General features: G+C 39.7%; 1 protein-coding gene across 2 annotated transcripts in view; it reads left to right on the top strand.

Annotated features, from left to right (window-relative positions):
* Positions 1–18,109, top strand: part of LOC114627774 (type-1A angiotensin II receptor) — a 44,918-nt gene that overhangs the window by 8,503 nt on the left and 18,306 nt on the right. The window contains exons 2-3 of one of the 2 annotated variants that reach the window (XM_028775683.1): positions 290–373; positions 8,485–8,543. The gene's annotated coding sequence lies outside the window, so the exon portion shown is untranslated. The remainder of the gene's footprint in view (positions 1–289; positions 374–8,484; positions 8,544–18,109) is intronic. The other variant, XM_028775682.1, reaches the window with a different exon arrangement.

The following is an 18,109-nucleotide window of genomic DNA, read 5'->3' as shown; positions in this document are numbered from 1 at the left end:
CCCAATCTCTTAGGGTTCGCATCTGGCAACATGACTTCGGAGTCCGTTTCTGCAGTCCTGTCCCCCTTGCTGAGTGTCTGTGAGACACTGGAAAGGTTGCTGACCACCATCAGGAAGACAGGGTCTGAGACAATTTAACTCCACATTAGGGAAAATATGTTGTCAGTGTGGAACAAGTGACTTCCTTTTCTCCTCATGCAGTCTTAATATACAGGATTAACAATCAGTTAATTAAAAAATTAAAATCTGATCACTGTCATGAATCACTTTACTAATTCTTCTCTTCCAGACTTAATATATGAAAGATTGGTATAAAATGGCTGGCATTTTATCTGCATAAATCACAGAAACCCTCCAGGAAAGTCGTCACCAGGTAAGGGTCTCATACCTACAACATTATATCTGCCGGCAGTATTCCCTAATAGTCAACGGTGGGATATGCAGGGAAGAATAAAATTCCAGTTTTACTTTATTTTCTTGATACATGACTTATGAGTGTGTTTTCTACAACTTTGAATGTAAGCACTACCATAGTTACCATTCATTTGTGGATTGATAGAAAACCACATGTCAGATCTGCAAGCCTTTGTCAGAGAGCCCCCTGGCCTTTGATGGTTGCCCTGTACTGCATTCTTTCTGCACAAGGAGTGAGGAAACTCACTAGGAAATGGCTGTGGTCTCACTACCACACTGGGTATGCATTCACTCACTGTTGGGGGCTTAAAGACAAAAACCTTAAAATTAGACCTGCAATTTAGGCTAGAACAAAGAAGTAATTTCAGGCAGGAATGTAAATCTGAGGCTAGAACAAAGAAGTAGGCTTTAGACATGAAAATGACTTTGGGCTAGGACATGAAGTAGGCTCAAATATTTTGGTCATCCTGATAAGCCCTTAGAAACAGTGATCATGGAACTTTATTGCCTTTCTTGTTCTTTCTTGTTCTTTGACTATCTGTGTTTATTGTCTTGCTTCTTCCTTGACTATTTGCATCTATTGTATTGCTATTTCCTCAACCTAGAACTGACCTTAATACTTGCATGTAATTAAAATGGTATAAAAGCAAAAAGGAGGATGGAAGGTTGGCATAGGGGGCTTCTGGGGGTGGGAAATGGAGAAAGGGGGTGACATCTGAAATGTAAATAAAATATCCGATAAAAATAAAATAAAAGACTTGCTCACTTTCAGAAACCTCGTATGTCTCCAAATCTCCCCTTGCAAACTTCTCTCCTACGCTAATGATACATGGGGTAATATTAGCCAGAGAGGGAGGTCCTGTAAGTTCTGAGATAAGCCTGAGAGACATGGAGTCACAGGGAAGGACACTGGCCCCTTGGAGAGTAGCACAGTGCGCTGAGACAGTTTGGGAGAGCCAGCTCTTCTATAGCTTACTTATATTTTTCACTAAGCTAATCCTTCATTTACTCAACTAGTAGAGAAAGAAAACTTCAGAGAGCAAGCCTGCAGCTTCTCCATCCTATTTAGATTTAAAAGGCAGTGTGTGCAGTCCCGAATTCGTGATTCCACTTTGCTGAAGCAGAAGCTAGTTGGGTGCTAGGTGGGTACGTAACTGTTACCAGTGACTTTGCTTTTCTCTCACTGGTCCCAGGGTGGTGTGAGGAAACTATTTAGGACTACTTTAATCTTGAGGATAAAAATAGTCACATTCTACAGAGTCGTCACTGCGTATCTTTGGAGTTTAGTTTTGGTTTGGTGTGAGTATGCATGTGTGTGTGCGTTTGTGTGTGTGTGTGTGTGTGTGCATTTGTGTGTGTGTGTGTGTGTGTGTGTGCACTAGTTACTGGGGACTGAACCCAGGATACAATATACTCTTGAGTCACATTAAGAGCCTTTTTTTTTAACCTTTATTTTAAGAGCTAGTATTACTAAGTCACTCTCGAATTTGTGATTCTCCTGTATTGGCTTCTCCCCCAAGTCAAGTACTGAGGCTCACAAGATGGCAAGCCCCGTGTCCAACTGACATGATGTATTTTTAAAGTTCTTGTGCTGGTTTGTTTTTGTCCACTTGACTTAAACCTAGACTTAAACCTGGGAAGGAAGGCTATTAATTGAGAAAATCTCTCCATAACATTGGCCTGTAGACAGATTTGTAGGGTATTTTCTTAATTCGTTATTGATGTGGGAGGGCTCAGCCCACTGTGGGTGGTGCCATCTCTGGGCTGGTAGACCTGGGGTTTATAAGAGAGCATGCTGAGCAAAAACATGAGGAGCAAGTCTGAAAGCAGCTTTCCTCCAATGGCCTCTGCATCGGATCCTGCCTCCAAGTTTTAGCCTTGACTTCCCAGGATGGTAGACTGACCACAAACTGTAAGATGAAGTGAAATCTTTCTTCTTCACGTTGCTTTTGAGCATAGTATATTAGCATAGTGATAGAAACTGTGACTAAGACAACACTTGAGGAGGAAGGAGCTCATTCTCCATCATTTCCCATCAGCCTCAGGTGGAGGAAGCCAAGCAACCAGTCAGAGTGCTCCTTCTAGAAGAGGTTTTAGTTCTGAATCTGGCTCTCTTCCCTACATGTCCAAAGACATCCATCCATTCCTGACATTTACACCTGCAAGAAAACTTTCCAAATAACTATGACACCTTGCTTAAGAATAGCAAACCCAGAAGATATATTATTATACATGTCTTTTTCAAACATTTAAATTTAAGGCTAACAAAACTAACATTCTTAATTCTGAGAATTCATTTTTGTTGTTGCTAAGGAACTGATGCGCCACAAATCCTTCTAGCTAGAAACGATGCCCTGGTTTCCTTTTAACTAGTCCCAACGTCCCCATTTCCAGCTGTAGGTGCTATACTGAAATACAGAAGATGCTTGTTTGCAGAAGGACCTTGTGAATTCGGTAATATCCCTTTAAAATTTTTACCAGCTTAAAACCAAGGAACTCTGATCTCTCATTGATTGAAATGTGTAAACAGCATTTTAGAGTTTGTTTTACAGGTCCAAAGTGTTTATGTTAAAACCAACTTTTACAAGTAGGGAAGCCTGAATATCACATTTAAAAGAATGAAAAACTGGGCCACTGACACAAAGTCTGTGGACACTCACTGTCTAGTGTTATGGCCATTGGCCACATGTGGGTACTGAAACTGAAATACAAAATAATTCTGACTGCAGAAAATAGTAATTCAGCTTCTCAGCTCCCAGTGAGCATCTCGAGTGTTTGGTAGACATGTCATTGGCAGATGACACAAGATGTAGAAAGTCCCAGTTCTCCCAGCAGCTCCATTTGACAGGCTGCAGTAAACACAGTTTTAAAGAATACAGTGGACATTCATAGCCAGGTAAAGGAAAGTTATAGCCTCTTTTAACTTGGAAATTTTAAAGCAGTTTGAGACTCCAAGTTTGTCTGGGATACAGCTGTCACAGACTTCTTCATTTCTTTCATATTAGCTTATATTCTTACATATTTCATTTATTAGTATAGTTTTACATTCTTAATTTCTGTCAAAGATGTAGAAGGGTCATATATCACCTTGAGCTAGGGACTAACATGTGGATGTGACAATTGGCTTATTTATCTGCATCACTGTCCTCCTTCTTTCTGTAAGGTCTCAATGTTCTTTCAGTAAGAGTTGGGTCTCATTTGTCTTAACTTAAACTGATTGATATGTGGGTTTTTTTTTTTAAATAAAGAATTTGGTGAGCCAAACAAAATCAATCACAGAGCACTTGTGTTTTAGACATCTCTAGTTTTATTTGGCTTACACACAATACAGATAATAGCAATTTGATTTTGTTTTTAATGAATAAAACCAACTGCTGGTGTAATATGTTCTTAAAGTTCTTGTTCATCCTGTTTCCAAATGTTCCATTAACAAAATGTCAGTCTCAAATGCATTCTAGTCATCATCCCTAGCAATGTGGTTTTGTTTATTTCTTGGAATAACACAATTGCACAAGACAGAACATTAAACACAAAATCGCTTTCACTGTTGAAGCTGAAGATTTGAAGTCAGCTGTCAGCCTAGTTTTGAGAAAGGGATGTCACAGCTGCTGGTCTTCCTGTCACAACATCACTAGTCACTTTCACTAATCACTGGAGTCACCTGAGATTTTAAAAATACAACTCCCAGAATACTTTCAGTGTGTGTGTGTGTGTGTGTGTGTGTGTGTGTGTCAGAATTTAGTCATTTTGTTTGTATGTGTATATGTTTTAAGTAAACTAAAATGTAATTTCGTTCATATGGTAAATTATTATGTAATAATCACAGATTATCAATGACAACTTGATTCCTTTGCTAACATGGGTAGATAGAACTCTGCCTGTGGACACTACTTTCCATTAGTTAAGGAAGATGCTATAGTATCATACATTTTTGTATTTCATCATTTTTTTTCTTTTCTGGTTTTGTTACTATCAATATATATATATCTCCCAAGAGAAAATATTTCTGCGGTCTTTCTAAGTAATTCATTATAACAATGAAAATTCATAAGCTAAAAAAATAATTTCATGGGGAACTTTTATTCAATATATACAATTAATTTTCACTAACTTTACTAATGAGAGTTGCAAATTGATTAGGCTTACAGTAATCTGATGCTGAAGACCCAAGAGGGGCTGTATCTCTTACAAGAAGATGCCATTTAGTTGGGAAGCAAACATGATCAAATTTAGCAGTTGACTATTCTTGTCTTGATAAAGAGTCAGGCATATACCTCAGCTGGAGTATATACAGAAAATAGATAAGAGAAGTAGTGTGTTTTTGCAAGTGTTGTCTTGGACTATTGACTGCTAGTGGCTAAAGAGAGCCTTTGCAGACAGCCATATTTCATTTAGAGAGGGCTGCTATAAATTCTTTAGTCTAAACAGAGTTCCTTCACAGTGGAATAGCCTGTTAATTCATCTCATTGTCGTAGACACCCCCACTCTTGGTGCCCACGCTCCATATGTTTACTGAGCTGTCTAAATCCCTGTGATATTTCAGTTTTCAACTATCAGTGTAAGAGAGAGTCGCCGAGCAACTGGGGTAACTAAGGTTTCTTTCCTCTAACTACAATATCAAGTAAATGTCATGGCATAATGAATTCTCAATGAAGATGATCGATACGGTACCCTTATTCAGCAGTGCACTTGGCACTAAATTGCCATTCAGTCAGTGGGTACTTTTGGAAACCTGCATGCTAGTTAGCACAGACGCCAAAGGTGTGAACAGAGATGAACGTCCCAGGCAAAGGTTCAGGAAGATGGCTCACTCGGTAAAATAAAGGACCTGTGTTTGGATCCCCAGAACCCATAGAAAAGCTGGGTATAGTGGATGGGAAGGACAGCAGAATTGGCAGAGTTTATGGGCTCGTCAGCCCAAACAAAATGGTGAGTTCCGGGTTGAGTGAGACATTCCATTTCAAACAATAGTATGGAGAGTGAAGGGAGAAGACATCCAAAGTCAGGCTCTGACCTACACAGACACACACACACACACATGAATATACCTTACACACATGCATACATGCACTTACACTGCATGTACGTACCTACACACACAAGTATACACAAAAGTGAGTGTACCCACACACACATGCATACATATACCTACACTACACACACATACATGCATATACCTACACTACACACACACACATACAAACACACACAAAGGTGAATGTATGTATACTCACATGCATATATACACTTACACTGCATGCACGTACATGGATATACCTACACTATATACACACACAAGCATACATAGATGTTTGTACACATATGCACACACATGCACTCATATACTTATACTACACACACACACACACACACACACACATTTTAAAATATTCCAGGCCTCATATAAGTTGCAGTGGATAGAGAGAAAAATCAACTGAGTAAAAGATATAAAATGTTGAAAGGCATAAAGAATGAGACTCCTTCTTGGGGAGCAGCGTGCATGAGCATGAATATGAGCAGTGAACAGTGAGTGTGAGCAATAAGAAGTGAGGATGAGTAGTGAGCACTGAGTTTAAGCAGTGAGCAGTGAGAGTGATCAGTGAGTGTGATCAGTGAGTGTGAATAGTGAGTAGTGAATATGAACAGTGAGTGTGATCAGTGAGTGTGAATAGTGAGCAGTGAATGTGAGCAGTGAGTATGAGCAGTGAGCAGTGAGCATGAGCAGTGAGTATGAGCAGTGAGCATTTAGCATGAGCAGTGAGCATGAGCAGTGAGCAGTGAGTGTGAGCAGTGAGTGTGAACAGTGAGTAGTGAATATGAACAGTGAGTGTCATCAGGGAGTGTGAACAGTGAGCAGTGAATGTGAGCAGTGAGTATGAGACCAGTGAGTATGAGCAGTGAGTATGAGCAGTGAGCATGAGCAGTGAGCAGAGCAGTGAGCAGTGAGTGTGAGCAGTGTGAACAGTGAGTGTGAGCAGTAAGCAGTGAGCATGAGCAGTGAGCAGAGCAATTTTGCAGTGAGTGTGAGCAATTTTGCAGTGAGCATGAGCAATGAGCAGAGCAGTTAGCAGTGAGTGTGAGCAGTGAGCAGTGAGTGTGAACAGTGAGCAGTGTGTATAAGCAGTGAGTGTGAGCAGTGAGCAGTGAGTGTGAACAGTGAGCAGTGTGTATAAGCAGTGAGTGTGAGCAGTGAGCAGAGGAGCGAGCAGTGAGCATAAGCAGTGAGTGTGAACAGTGAACAGTGAGCAGTGTGTGTAAGCAGTGAGCTGAGCAGAGCAGTGAGTGTGAGCAGTGAGTAGAGCAGTGAGTGTGAGCAGTGAGTAGAGCAGTGAGTGTGAGCAGAAGTTGATGCAGGTTTAAAGTGGTGTTCAGAAAAGAGCTACGTGGACATTTGAAGGACGATTGCTCCAGGCAGGGGCTCTGAGAAGGACATGGGAACATGTACAGCCTTAGACTTGTCAGAGGCAGAGGGTACAACAAGTGACGTGCAACACCGAAAACAACAACTGACAGAAGCTAGAGGCGCGTTTAGAATGGACCCAAGAAAGGCAACTGAGAGAACTTTAAAGCTCAAGTGGTTGTAAAACTTGAAATATTTTGATATATAATGAATCATTCCACTTAAGAATTTTAAGTTGAAACCAGGTCCACAACTGTCCTGACTGGCTTGGCCTGTGCTAGTGACTAGAGCTATTAGAGCCGCCATGGGTACAGTTCGTTTCCCAGGGCTTCTGTTTTTGGTGCTTTGTGTACTTCAGTTACACTTCGCTTACGGTTGTCATCTTTAATTCTGTCTGGGGCTAAAAATACAAGTCTGTGAACACTAGCGATTTACAGCCTTACTGCATGGTCAATAGATCACATTCAGTGATATATCTGCATCCTCAGACACAATGGACTTAAGTCCTGGGATATTACCAAATTCAAAATATTTTCATGGACTGTTTGTTCCATTTAAATTATTTTATCTTCAAGCTCAGTAAAACTCATATATATATATATATATATATATATATATATATATGGCATTGTGTTTATTTGCCCATCCATCCATCCTCATATAAGAAGGAATAAAATTATTTACTAGGAATAATTCAAATGTATTCACTCTGAGATATACCGATGATTTGAGTGAGAATGACCAATTCTGATGTTAAGTTTTAACTAGTGGTGTTTTTAATGTTTATTGTGGTGTTTATTTTTTTATATGGTGTTGTTTTTAATGTTTATTGTGGTGTTTATTTTTTATATGGTGTTTTTTTTAATGTTTATTTTAGTGTTTATTTTTTAATTGGTGTTGTTTTTCATAATCTTCGTGTCTTCTCACGCCTTGCCATCAGTCAGGACTTCTAATGAGGATTAGAGAGCAAATGCATTTAGCAATCTGTGTTTGTGGGACGGAAGCAAGAACATGGAGATTAACAGTATCATTCTTGTTAATTAGATTTTCTACAGCTTAAGTAAAGGTCTTCGTTACTATTTCCAGCTAATGGCCCCAAGGAGAAAAGACATCTCTGATGTCATGCCTCTCCTAAGAGGGCCTGCTTCATAGAGGCTTGACTTAGAGAATTTCTCAATAGGAAAAAAAATGATTAAAAAATAAAAAAGGAAATTATAATAGTTCAAGGGTTAGGGTGTTCTAGAGTCTAAGAGATTTTGAAAGTAATGTAATTTCTGATAAGAGAGAGAGAGAGAGAGAGAGAGAGAGAGAGAGAGAGAGAGAGAGAGGACCAATTCTATTACTATTACTTTTCAAAGAAAAATTTCCTTAATGTTTTCATCAAGTAAGCACTTTTCAGTCTAAACCTTGAAAAATCAGTAATTAAATATGATTGTTAGTAAAAGGCTTGATAAGAAATTATGCCAAATGAAGCCGTTTCCATAATATACATTCTTCCTACTAAAAGGGTATTTAATAATAAGAAACTTCTTTTGTTGGTCTTGTATAAATGAAAACTTGTTTAATTTGCTATGCATACATCTCTGAGCACCAAGTGTTGTTTGGACAACTTCAAACAACTACCATTGACATATTAATAACTTTGTATTTACTTTTATTTTTTGAGACAGAGCCTTGATTTATAGCCTAAGCTGACTTAGAACTCTCTGCCCTCCTACTGGGATTACAGGTATGCACCACATTCCCGGAGCCCAGAACTTTCTCAAAAACTGGGTTGCCTTCTGCATATAATCATTGTACAGCAGAGGTTGTATCACATAAAATTACAGTTCCAGTAGGTTGAACCAAATTGCGTTCGGAGAACCAGCTGGGGAAAGGGTAGAATGGCTTTCAGCAGGGTCCTTGCCACTTCACAGCTTTCTGTCCTGAGACTGATTCCCCTCCCCAAAGGCACCTAGTACCCTCTACCGTCTCCTTTAACCTCCCAAAGGAATCAGGCTTAACTGATCTTACAGAACATTAGGCTGCTCTAAAGATGAGGTTGTGCTGAACCGAAAATAAATAAATAAATAAATAAATAAATAAATAAATAAATAAATAAATATCTGGGAATCAGTTCTGCGCTGTTGGTGCGTATCTTCTTAACTGAAATATGAACCCCAAAGAACATTTCCAGTTGAATCCCAGGCTAGTAAGTATTCAAACTGCAGTCAGTCATTGATAACTAGGTGTAAATTTGTTCCCTAGTATCACTCCTGTGAATGAGAGCACTAAAGGCAGCCCTCTTCAGAAGCAGCCTGCTTGAGAATACATGATACATAACCTCACACCATGAAAGACTTTTATGTTAAGATCCATCAGAACTTCTTTGCCAGGGCCTTGGTGCCTCTGCTGCTGACTTCAGGGGACATGCACCTCTTTTATAACTTCAGTGAGTCCTTTGAAATTGCTGAATATAAAGACCAAGCTGCCAAAGTTTAGCCAGTCCTTCCAGCCTTTTTAGTTATATATCAGTGTCTGGTCATGGTTCTTTTCCATGCTCCCTGAAAGATGAGGCAGTTCTAAGTGTGAGTTCAAACAGCATAGGGATGACCCGGTAAACTAAGAGATGCCTGTAATTTGATCAGCATCCCTTTCAAAATAAGAAGCTTCAAATTCCATCCCCATGGGTTTCTCGTCTGGAAAAGCAAAGCAAGCAAAGCAAAACAAAACAAAACAAAGCAAAGCAAAGCAAGCAAGCAAACAAACAAGCAAACAAGTAAATTAACAAACTACCTTCCCCCAGCAACAACAACAGTCTTTGAGAGAATTACTTTCAGTGAGATCTGGTGGAATCGAGAAATTTCTTCGGTTCATTGGCTTCGTACAGATTTCTAACCTTACTCTTTACTCTTGTCAACTGTTCCAAAAAATGGTTTGTGTCTATTTGATTCTTCTCCTCTTCTTTTAAAATGATCCTTCTCTTTTTAATAAAATGATTTGTTTCTTTTTACTTTATGTGCATTGATGTTTTGCCTGCATGTATGTCTGTGTGAGGGAGTCAGATTCTCTGGAACTGGAGTCATGGATGCAAACTGCCATGTGGACACTTGGGGATAGAACCTGGGTCCTCTGAAAGAGTAGCCGGTGCTCTTTACTAATGAGCCATCTCTCCAGCGGATTCCTATTTCTATCCACTATTTGGTTTGGTAGAGTCACAGATGTAAGTTGTTATCCAATTTAGAAAAAAAAAGTGATATTTAAAAGAGTTTAAATGTTATAGTGTTCTCACCTAAAAGTCAAAACCAAACATTAAGATATTGTCAGTCTGGGAATGGTTCGTCTTTAACCTTCTCTCAACTTGTGATCTTGTTTTAAATGCGGAGGGTGGTAGTGGCCTAGCTGGGGAGCAGCTGGTATTGAGGGGTGATCTTACCTGCTCATCATCATGCTCTGAGGTCACCATGTCAGTGACATTATAGTATATGGACACATCATGAACGAAAACAGGAAACTGAGAAAACAACAGTGACCATCTTAAGTGGACACTCCCTGATACATGGCAAAAAGGTCCATCACTTTGCTTTATTGTTTTTAAGTCTAACAACAGTTTTAAAACTGTATAGGCTAATTTCTCTTACTGTGCCTATTTTTTGACAACCACAGAGCTGGTTGTACACATTGTTAAACAGCATGGGAGCCAGGGCCTAAATCTGGGACTTACTCCAATAGCTTGCTTCCAACCACATCTCTCCCAAGCAACCGTCCACCAAAGATGCAGCCCAAAGGATCTTGCTGTTATTATGTAACTGCTACTGTTGGCTATAGTTGTAATTTCATTGGGAGTTTCTGGATCACTCCACTCTGTTTAGCTCTCAAACAAAAGATGCAGAAACATGGTATTTTTATTAATGACCTGCAAGCTTAAACTGAGCTGGTTCTGAGCTATTCTAACTCTGCTAGTCTATTAATAACCAGATAAATGCCCAGTTACTTGTCAACTGAGTCTTGCTTTGTGGCATGTGTGTCCTCAGGATGAGCTTCCCTTGGCTACATTCTCATGGTCCATCCTGCCTCCTGGCAACCTTATTCTCCTTCTTTTGTCCTTCTTCTCACGGTCTCTACCTGAGACTTCTTAATAGATCCAAAGTCTCACTTTCCCCTCTCCTCTGCCTAGTTATGGGCTCAAGCTTTTTTTTTTATTATCCAATCAAAGATTAGTGGGGAGCATTCTTTACAGTACAGTGGTCAATACAATGTCCATGTCCAGACTGCAACCTGATCTTGGGGTACAGAACTCAACATCTGAATACACAGCACAAGACAAATCCCAATGGGTGGCAGCATTTTTTCATATAAGTGATCATTGTGCTAATATCTAATTACAGTTTCTATTAATACTATGTCCAAGTATATACTAACATTATTTGAATGATAGAGGCTTGAGAAGATGTGTGCAGTGTCATGTAAAATAGGTACTGTGTCATAGTTCAGTGAAGAAAATTATTAACTCACATGTCACCAACCACAGGCCCAAATGCAAATGAATACCAAGAAACACTGTCCTGCTTTAATGTATTCTGTAGGACAAATTTTTTCACTGTAAATTGGTTTCTTTTGGCTATAGAGTTAGTTGGTCATTTAAGTGTAGAAATTACTATTATTCTTGAATTCTACATTAAAGACCCATATAAAACAACAGGCGATTTGTCTGATAATATATCAGACATTTAAAGACACTTTAAAAGTATTTTATTTTAAATTACATGTGTGCATGTGTTAACACACACACACACACACACACACATAAATGCATGCGTTTTGTGGAAACAGAAGAGGGAGACAGATACCCTAGAGTTGAATTTACAGGTTGCTTACCAACTCTTCATGGGTGCTAGAACCAAACTCAGGTAGTTCTCAGTTGCTGAGTCACCTTTCCAACCTCACAGAAAACACAAATGGAAGAGATGGTTTGTTTCCCCTCCTGTTTAGTAGTAACCCTTGAAATGAACTCAACTGATCTGCCACATAGCACTTGTGAATTATACTCTAATAAAGTTACAGATAGATAGTACAGACCTCCAGTGGCTGGACAGGTTTGTAAGCGTTTTCAGGAACAGGAAGCCATAAAGAAGATAAATATAAAAATAAATATGAAGATAGGTATAATAAGCACAGTCTTTAAAAGAAATGCTCATTCAAAAAAAGAAAAAAGAAAGAAGAAAAAGATGGAAGAAAAAGGAGACGATGAAGAAGAAGAAGAAGAAGAAGAAGAAGAAGAAGAAGAAGAAGAAGAAGAAGAAGACAAAGACAACAACAACAACAACAATGACAAAAAGGCAAAAGCCAAGGACCCTCTGACCAAAGGTCCAATGAGGAAGTCTGTATCTGGATTTCATCTCTAAAAGATTATATACATGGGGGGAAATGGAGAAAACAGAGTCATACTATGTAGTGCATATTTTACTTTTCTTTACCTGGTTGGAGATACTTCCTCTTTCTTTATATACCAAATTATTTCCTTAAAACAGAACTTCCATCAGCCTGAGCTTACTGGTCTCAGTCTCAGGTGGCCATGTACCAGTAGAGTAAAGGTTAGGAGGCAGAGTGGGCTCTTAGGGCTACCTGATTGGAAGATGCTCTGATTCATCCAAAAACTTACACATTGCTAAATCTTCCTCTCAAACTTTAGTGGATGCCAGGTCTCCTGGGGAGTCTTAAATCTTTGAACATTGACGTCTCTCACTCGACTTATGTGCAGGTTTGTTGTTGAAGATTTGAAAATCTGGTCCTACATTTTACATGGACCTGCTGTCATCTGTCTAGGTTGGTGACATTCATTGGGCATTTTTAAATACCTTATTACCCAGTTGGAGGAGTGGTAAGATCAGGCTTTATTCATGTCACATATGTCTAGAAGAATTAATAAGGCCTCAAAGAGCACCCACATCATGAAACTTGACATTTAGAAAGCACAAGCAGGTCATTACGGCTTTAGGAGTCAACATATCAGAATCAAATGTAGAATGGGTCACAAGGGCCAGGTCCATTAGAATGCTCTTATCAGACTAGCTTCACAGCGTGTTGTCAACCTTAATTCTGAAATCTGTAGTTCTAGAACTTGTGTCATGGGATTGTCTCAATAAAGCTCCCAAACGTTTAACAGTTGATCCAATGACAAGCTGAAGCACGAAGGGGAGCTTACGTTCTCATCATGGCTCTGGATGAATAGGAATCTACGGTTTTCAGTCAGAGTCCACCGGGTGAAATCGTTAGCCTGGCACAATACTTGCAGTAACAATATGCAAGTAATTAATCTGCTGCCCCATAGTAAATAAATACTCATACTGATTAAGCATGCAATTAAAAAAACACAGGGTTTTATTATTTTTTCTACTCCCATTACTACATTAGTAAGGTGAAATCTTAGTATACAGAATGAAGAAACTTTCATTTAACAAAATATTTTCCTTTCAATTGTTAATGTACTCATCTATGATAAGTGAGTTCCAAGTGGTGGTGGCATATATTCTCAGTTAATGGTTTTATGGATATTTCTACTTTATAGATTACTGAAAGTAATCTGGTACTTGAGTTGTAATGAGAAACAAAAAACTATTTCTTTATTACTGCAAAACCATATAGACTCTGTGGTTTGTGCTGTACCCTGTGTTGATGTTCCCGCTCTTGAAATATTTCACATAAATTTAATGCCTTGTGAGTCCCAAGTAAAGGCAAGTTGTTCATTGGCTTGTAAGCCCTGTGACAGCCAGTACTGTGGTGAAGAACAAGGTAGTCCACAGGCAAGAGGGTAAAACCCAAAGCAAATTACTCTGATTGGACAAGAGAAAAGACCTCATGTGACCCTGCCAAGGAGAAAACTGATTCTCTGAATGGAGCCCTTTGTGTGTAGATGCGGGTGTGTGCAATATTGTGTGCGCATGTGCAGATAGAGGGCAGAAATCTCTTAGTAGCTCCCCACTTTAGTCTTTGAGACAGGGTCTTTCACAGGGCCTGGAGCTCAGCAATTTGGTTAGACTGAATAGCCTGGGAGCACTGCCTGTCACCATCATTCCACTGGGGGGCGGGAAAGGGTAAAGCCCACAACTGTACCAGCTGCTGTGTGGTGCTAAGGATCCAAACTCTGTGCTGATGTAGGTTTAGTTCCTTTTCTATTGTTATGATAAAACACCACGACCAATGGCAACTTTAGGTGGAGAGAGTTTATTTTGGCTTATGGTCCTACAGAGTTAAGATTCACATGGTGGCAAGGCATAGCAGTAATCAGCAGGCATGACGATAGGAACAGGAAGTGGAGAGCTTACACCTTTAAATGCAAGCATGGGGTAGAGAGAGCATCCTGGAAGTAGGGAGGCTTTTAAAATTCCAATGCTTGCTCCTTGTGATGCACTTCTTCCAGCAAGGCTCTACCGCCTAAACCTCCTCAAACAGTGCTACTGACTGGCAACTAAGTGTTCAAATATCTGAGTCTATGTGGAATATTTCTCATGTAACTCTCTACAAATAGAGGTCTCTATATGAAACAAGCCATCTTTCCAGGCTCATGGTCCTTTCTGAGAAAGACTCACTATGAGTTCACTTGTATAAGCATATAGCCTAATATGAAATATTACCCATGTTAACTTTCAATGTTTAATCATTGCAATATTACCTTACTTCGAAGGCAGGAAGTGAGTACAAAGCTTAGAGGTTCTTCCAAGATTAAAAAAGTAGGACTAGGACTCACTCTTAGATATATTCTTCCAGATAGAGTGGAACAACCACATCTGGACAGTTACAGCTAAAGCAAAAACAAGGTAAAAACTGGACACACTGGTAAAAACATGGTTTTCAAGATAGTGGTCCTTGGGTGACAGAGAATTGTGATCTCAAAGGATCCCTGAGAGGAAGATAAAGAATCCCCTAAGATTACCCCAGTTTTCTGTCTGTATAGTATTTTCAAGGATGGACAGGGAAGGCACATTCAGGCAAAGCCTGGATGTCTTTCTAAATTAAAGAGCTTGTGTTAAGAAGAGTGAAAGGGGCTTGAGTCTACAAGATAATCTCAGAGTGCGAGGGCTGTACGGAGACCAGGCCTTGAGATCCACAAAAGGACATCTTGTGTTTCATTGTGTGCACGTGAGCAAGCTCCTAAAAAGTTCAAAGAGACAAGATTCAGAGATTGCATTCATTTTCCTTTGGAATGTGTCATGAGATGCCCGTGAACAGTGAGATGTCTTTCTCTGGCTGGTGTGAACAGCTGCTGTAATCTGTAGGCAGCCACTCCCATACTAACTACTGCTCTGATTACACCTGACAAAATTAAATAAAGAGTTAAACTTTGCATGTATTGCAAATGCTTCCTAAGACAAACCCAGGTTATCACTACTTTCAAGTAGAAGAATGTTCACTTCCCAACACGGTCACTGCATAATGTTTAGCACTAATCAGAAAGCTGCCAAGCACGCAAAGAAGCAGGAAACGGGAATCAACCAAAAGAAAAAATGATCAACAAAAACAGATCCATCATTGACACATATAATAGGATTACTGTATAGGGGCTTTATATAGTTATTGTAACTATATTCTGCACATTCACAAACCTAGACGAAAGCCTGGGCATTTTAAACAGAGACTCCTAAGATGGAAATGATTGGCGTTATGCTTCTGGAGATGAACAATACCATGTCTGAGGTGAAAATTCCAAATGGAACTTTTGATGCTTAGATCAAAATTCTCACACTATCCTTACAATATTTTACAGTAGTCTCTTCTAGACGCTGTTTGATCCCAGCAGCCTAATACGTATTTGCTTACATTTAGAACTTTTAGAAAAAAAAAATATATATGTGTGTGTATATATATATATATATATATGTATATGTATATATATAGTCACTGACCCTACTGACCTCCTGACTTGTCCTGGCTCACAGAGTAGCTTCCAATGCCTTCCAAAGGGCTAGCATTCCCTCACACCTAATTGACACTCCTCAACAATGTAGCCGCCAACAGTTTTTAACATGGCACCTTCTGACTCAGCTGCAAGAAAGTTCACGCCCCCAGACTACCATTTTTCAGCTAGGCTGATTATTTTACTTTGAAAACTCTGTTTGGATAGAGAATAAACACCTGCTCTTTATATAGAATATAATTCACCTAGAAGTCAGCACTTTTGCAGATTCCCACCATTCCCATGGTGAAGAGAGAGGGTAGAGACTGGGCAAGTAGGATGTGGTGGGGAGAGTGGGGGAGCAGGGAGGAGAGAAGGAAGTCCCTCTCTGAGGATCTTGGTGTCAAGGCCCTTTTAGACAAAGGTCTTCTCCAGTGATCTTTAGTGAAGCATTCCTCTGAGAAGATCCTAGTTTGTTCATATTTCTTTATGGGGTATCGGTTTAAATGCATATACTTTATTTGGAGTTGTTATACAGTTTTGAGGGTGAGAATACCCATGGTGGGAAAAAATCATTGGCTGAAAGTTAAGATACTAAGATGCCTCATTAGCATGGAGAGACAGTCTACATGCTGGGTATGTGACTGACTGCCTGTGATCACCCAGCTAGAGGTCACTGGGTTACATGTTCTGAGGTAGGCATGGAAACAGGAAAGGAGTTAGTCCTACTTCTGCCAGTCTCGGGATGAGATGCTAATCCCAATTTTTGAGATTTATAGGGTTTTGACATGCTCAACCTCACCCAGTTCATGCCAGTTCCTCTGTTGGCATGATCCACATGCCCTACATATGTAGAACAGAGACAGCAGCAGAGTGAGGCACTGACTGGCATCTAGGGTTATCAGGCTGGGTCTAGACATATTCAGACAGGGCAGCCTGGCTGTCTGAGAGTCACAGGGGTCAGTCCTCTGTCCCACCACATCCCTGTGCGCCTTCAGCAGTCACCAGTGTCTGGGTCATGGACTTTTGTTGAATGCAGAAATGAATGAAGGCTGTCTAGCAACCATAGGTATTTTTGGTTTGAGTATTCAACATCATGTAGAAACATTGGCTTGGTGTCTGTAACATCCTGCCAGGGTTTCAAGGCTGTTTTCTCGGTTGTGAAATTAGGTGTTTGGCATAGTCAATTGGCAGCCGTGAGACCAGATCTGGTCTGTAAAAGAGTTGTGCTCAGTTCCACTGTGTTGTTTTTTTCATTTGCTCCAGTGAAAATATTTCCAAGTAAGACATTTCACATAAAAATTGAAATTCCCAGCTTATCTTTAAACCAACCCCCAACTCCCAATTGCCACAGTTGGCTGCAAAATAAATTCCCTGCTTTCCTCCAAGACAAAGGTAAGCCTTCACTTCCCATCTGCCCAACCCCCACCCCCTCCACCATGCTTGTTGCTCCCAGCCCTGAAACATGTGAATACAGGAACCCTGGAGCCCACAATTCAAGGGATCACTCCAGAAATAAAATGGCATGAATCTCTGATTTAAGTTGTTTCAAGGGAAATGAAAGACTGCAAAGAATTGTTCAAATACACTAACAGCTTAAAATACAAGTTTTACTTGGATAACATGACAATCAGATCACCCCTGAGAATTATCATGCCCTTAGTCTCTGTAAACAAATACAATATTATGAAATATACATACGTTCTCTGAATAAGTAAACAATAAATTTTATTCACAAACCTCTCAGTTTTGCAGAAAACTCTATGGCTTTTAAAGCCACATGGAAAGAAAGCTTCGTTCCTTCCAAGCCTTGATCAACAGTGCCCTAGTTGCACATGTAAACAGAACACCTTCGGTTTGGGTACAACATGAAGCCAGACTATTTACCTAGAGTGAGGTGAAAGTTGAATGCTGCCCTGTGAGTACAGCTGAGGCTACTGGAATAGGCTGGCTTCTAGCACATAGTCTTTGTAAACTGAAACCTCTTCATGTCCCAGAGTCATTAGTAATTGTGCCATTCTTTAAAAAAGTCTAATAAGCTGCAGAAATCTGCCTGCTCTCTGGTGAGTAAAAGAAAAGATTCAGGGTTATTTGTCTTTCCACTATTTTATATAGTAATAAAGCAATAAAATCATGTCAAAGAACAACAATTGCAAATGTTAGGCCAGATAACCCTAGAAAGAATCACATGGATATATAAAGAACTGTAAGCAAATAAAGTTTTGGACTCAGATTGCTGTATTCATAAGGTCTTTAAAAATATTTTTCTTATGACATATTCTGATCATACTTTCTCCTCCTCCATCTCCTCCCAGCTTCTCCCCACCTCCCTACCAACCAAACTCCATGCCTTTATCTCTAAACAGCCAAACACCTCTCTCTCTCTCTCTCTCTCTCTCTCTCTCTCTCTCTCTCTCTCTCTC

This window comes from Grammomys surdaster, unplaced genomic scaffold (genome assembly GCF_004785775.1).
Source record: "Grammomys surdaster isolate TR1022 unplaced genomic scaffold, NIH_TR_1.0 258, whole genome shotgun sequence".
Lineage (NCBI taxonomy): Eukaryota > Metazoa > Chordata > Mammalia > Rodentia > Muridae > Grammomys > Grammomys surdaster.
The sequence above is the reverse complement of the archived record's forward strand: the minus strand, read 5'-3'. Positions and strand labels throughout refer to the sequence as shown.